A 4,390-nucleotide genomic window follows, 5' to 3' on the forward strand; every position below is an offset into this window, starting at 1 on the left:
AAGAAACTGGTTACAATTTATAGAAATAAAAGACAGGAGATATATATGTACAGATGTAGCTTTGCTATGTAGCCAGAGAATGTGAATTTCACCTCCTTGGCAGGAGCTTGGTCAGGACTTGCTCTTAATTTCAAAGGGGACCTGTTCCAATGCTGTCTATACATTTGAATTGAACAGATCCTCATTCTGGTCAACTTTAACCATGTCCCTTTGAGCACTTTTCTCAACTAAGCCTCACTTTCCATAGCCTAGTTTTGAAGTGGCACCCCTTTCTCCATAGAAAAGCCCTCTTCACCATGACTGATTTTAGGACTGTCAGCAAAAGAGTCTCTGCAAAAGAGTTCAATGTAGGGCTGGGGATGTGGCTCAAGCAGTAGTGCGCTCACAAGGCATGGGTGCGGCCGGGGTTCGATCCTCAGCACCACATACAAAGATGTTGTGTCCGCCGAAAACTAAAAAAAATAAATATTAAAAAATTCTCTCTCTCTCTGTCTCTCTCTCTCTGTCTCTCTTTAAAAAAAAAAAGAGTTCAATGTGATAAACTTCTTATATTCATATCATCCTACTTTACTTGGCCACTGGCCGAGAAGATACCAGCACTCCAGGTGCTGGACACCTCCTTATTAGTTTTTCACAAACATCCAGTATAGTACTTTGAGAAATGTGCAAACAAGGCCTCTGACCTTGATCTGGGCTTCACAGAGATTTCTACATTTTTAAGATAAGTTACAAATGGGCTCCATGGTAACAGCTGGCAGGGGGAGAAAAGAGAGGGGAGAAGCAGCTCTCCCCTTCCCAGGTGCTGTCCTTGAAGGGTTAACTTGCCCAGAACAGTGAAAGAAAAAGCTGCGGGTTTATGTGAACTTCTGCAGACTGTGAACTTCTGAGGCCCTCCCCTTACATGCTGGGTATAAAATTCTGAAACTCCCTGAACTCAAGGTTCAGAGGATTCATTGATTACAGCAAAAGCTGTACCCTCTGAACCTAGCTTGAGCCAAATAAAACTGTTTCCTGCTATCTTCGGTGCTTTGCCTCGTTTGTCCCTACAACAGTTTAGGCAGAATCTCCCTACCCTGGCTTTTTATCACTGTCAGTATTTAATCAAATTCTTCACTCTCCCTGCCCTTGATGTCTCATCACCCTAACCTAACTTTAGCAAGAATCCTGCTTAGTAATTCTAGTAAGAATCTTCCCTACCCTTGATGTGTTGTAGTAATTTTCCATCCACCATTACCACCAGCCTGTTCCTTAACTATACTTGTGCTCAATGTCAAAAACAAAAACAAACAAACAAAAAATCTTCCATACTGCCAAAGTCTTAACACTTTGACCTATCACAATAGTCCCCAGTAAAGTCTTCCTTACTCTGTTAACTAGAGTCAGATAAATTTTTATTAAAAAAAAAAATAAAAGCCCTGTCTATTCTAGGCAACTCTGACATGCATCTCCAAGAACTAAGAGACACTTATCAGGATCTTATTACTTGATAACCTGAGGTGGGAGGGGGTACAGGACCAAATCAAAGGATACCACTTTCTCCCAGTATTTTTTTCATTTCTTAGACAAAATAGAGAGAGAGAGAGAGAGAGAGAGAGAGAGAGAGAAGAAATTACGTCCTTAAATGTAATAAAGTTGTGATATGGAAAAACACCAAAGTGTTTAAAATAACAACAATATCCTAGTAATCATTCCATTTATACAATAAAATTAAATGTGGATTATTAATTAATTTCATATTAATATCCTTCCATAATGTCTTAACATGGGTCATACTCTTTAGACGAACAGCCTTGAGCGGGGGTTGGACACAATACCCTGGCCACATAGTTGTGTCACACTATATCCCAACCACCTCTTATCACAGCCTGGGCTCCTCCAGGGCAGGAGCTCTGGTTAGGAGTCAGGATGGGAAGCTGCTCATCACAGCTGAGCACTGGCCTCTAATTCCATTATCACTTGAAGAGTATCAGGTACAGGACTAGTGTTGTAGCTCAGTGGTAGAGTGCTTGCCTAGCACATGTGAGGCATTGGGTTCAATCCTCAGCACGACATAAAAGTAGATAAATAAAATAAAGATATTTTGTCCATCTAAAAATAAAAATTAGGGGAAAAAGTATCAGGTACAAAATGTGAACCATAAGAAGCTCTGGACAGGAGCAGTGTGAAGAAGAAGAAGCGAGAACGACCCCCAGACCGACCAAAGCCGAGCGCGCTGCATCCCTGAGTCCAGCGCCTGCCTCCCGTCATGGTCGCCACCATGCCCAAGAGAAAGGCTGAAGGGGATGCTAAAGGAGATAAAGCCAAAGTGAAAGAGGAACCACAGAGAAGATCAGCAAGGTTGTCTGCCAAACCTGCTCCTCCAAAGCCAGAGCCCAAGCCTGAAAAGGCCCCTGCAAAGAAGGGAGAGAAGGTACCCAAAGGGAAAAAGGGAAAAGCTGACGCTGGCAAGGATGGGAATAACCCTGCAGAAAATGGAGATGCCAAAACAGACCAGGCACAGACAGCTGAGGTGCTGGAGATGCCAAGTGAAGTGTGTGCATTTTTGATAACTGTGTACTTCTGGTGACTGTACAGTTTGAAATACTATTTTTTTATCAAGTTTTATAAAAATGCAGAATTTTGTTTTACTTTTCTTTTAGACTATGTTGTTAGCACACAGAACACTTCATTGTTGTTTTGGGGGTAAGGAGCATATGTCACTAGTAGAATGTCTCCAAAGCTGGATTGCTGTGGGGGAAGACACCTTTCCCTTCTAGTTTTGAGAGACTTCCTCTTTGTTCCCAAGAGGAAGGGATTCCCTGATGTTGGCACACATAGCCACCTTGGCACAAATGCCCTGTGGTATGGAAAAACTCAAACTCATCTGTATGTCCTCCTGTCCCTCTCTGCCATTGGCATAGACTTAATTCCCCTAAACTCAGACCTATTGGGACCTGATTCCCAACGATTGGTTTTTGCCACAGTCCGGCTGCAGCAAAATAACTGGGGGGTGACGAACAACTTGTGTACATTGATACAGCAGGAGTGGGAGCCATTTATTGTAGGACAGGAGGGGTATATATACATTCCACACAGCTTATCTAATTAACATAAACTAGATACAGCAGTCAACCAATAAGGAATCTCCACACTTAATGGCTTGCTGGCGTTACTTCATAAACCACTCCCTCTGGCAAAATGCCAGGCGCCATCTTGACTTGTTTACAGACCCTAACAGGTTTTACCAGTGGGGGGGGGAATCTGGACTTTCCAGTGACATCATTGAGAATAATGTCCCTCAGAAGAGCAGCAGTTCCTTTTCTAGATTGTGGATCTTCAGATTAAAAATTTTTGCCATTTTCCTTTCATTTCCTGAAAGTCAGGGTCAGCTTGTGAAAAGTTGTTAAACAACATGCTAAATGTGAAATGTCAACCCTCACTCTAAACTTTCCCTATTCAGAGCATCAAATGAAGACTTCATTGGGTTTTATAGTGGCTTTCTGATTTTGGTAGTCCATTCAAGAAGGGAGTTTGAAAGTTGTTGTATACTGTTAACGATTGACTGCCCATGTCCTGCCTGAAATACCATGATTGTTTATGAAAAGTACCTTTAATAAAGCTGGATACAGTTTGGCTTGGAAAAAAAAAAGAAGCTCTGGACAATATTTTGGTTCGTTAGATATGCAATGATGTAAATAAGTTACTAAATTTGTGCCTAGAACTTTTGAAGTTGTAACTATTATTTATTTATTTATTTTGTTCTGGGGATCAAAATCAGTGCCTCCCACTTGCTAGCCAAGCACTCTACCACTGAGCTACATTCCAGTTCTTTTTATTTTGGAATTACAGGTGGGTACCACTACAATTTACAGAAATTTTATTTTATTTTATTTTATTTTTTGAGAGAGAGAGAGAGAGAGAATTTTTTTAATATTTATTTTTTAGTTTTTGGTGGACACAACATCTTTTTTGAGAGAGAGAGAGAGAGAGAGAGAGAGAGAGAGAGAGAGAGAATTTTAATATTTATTTATTTATTTTTTAGTTCTCGGCTGACACAACATCTTTGTATGTGGTGCTGAGGATAGAACCGGGCCGCACGCATGCCAGGTGAGCGTGCTACCACTTGAGCTACATCCCCAGCCCCCCCTCCCCTTTTTTTTTCAATTTTAATCATAGTTGGATACAATACCTTTATTTTATTTGTTTATTTGCATGTGGTGCTTAGGATTGAACCCAACAGGGGATTAAATTCAGGGGCACTTATCTGTGGAGCCACATCCCCAGCCTCCCTACTGCCTTTTTTTAATTTTTATTTTTTAGTTGTAGATGGACACAATATCTTTAATTATTTTTATGTGGTGCTGAGGATTGAACCCAGTGCCTTGCATCTATGAGGCAAGCCCTCTACCTG

General features: G+C 41.1%; 1 pseudogene; it reads left to right on the forward strand.

Annotated features, from left to right (window-relative positions):
• Positions 1–1,807: 1,807 nt before the first annotated feature.
• LOC107156305 lies at positions 1,808–3,580 on the forward strand (annotated as a pseudogene).
• Positions 3,581–4,390: the final 810 nt, after the last annotated feature.

Source organism: Marmota marmota, unplaced genomic scaffold (assembly GCF_001458135.2).
Source record: "Marmota marmota marmota unplaced genomic scaffold, marMar, whole genome shotgun sequence".
NCBI classification, from domain to species: Eukaryota; Metazoa; Chordata; class Mammalia; order Rodentia; family Sciuridae; genus Marmota; species Marmota marmota.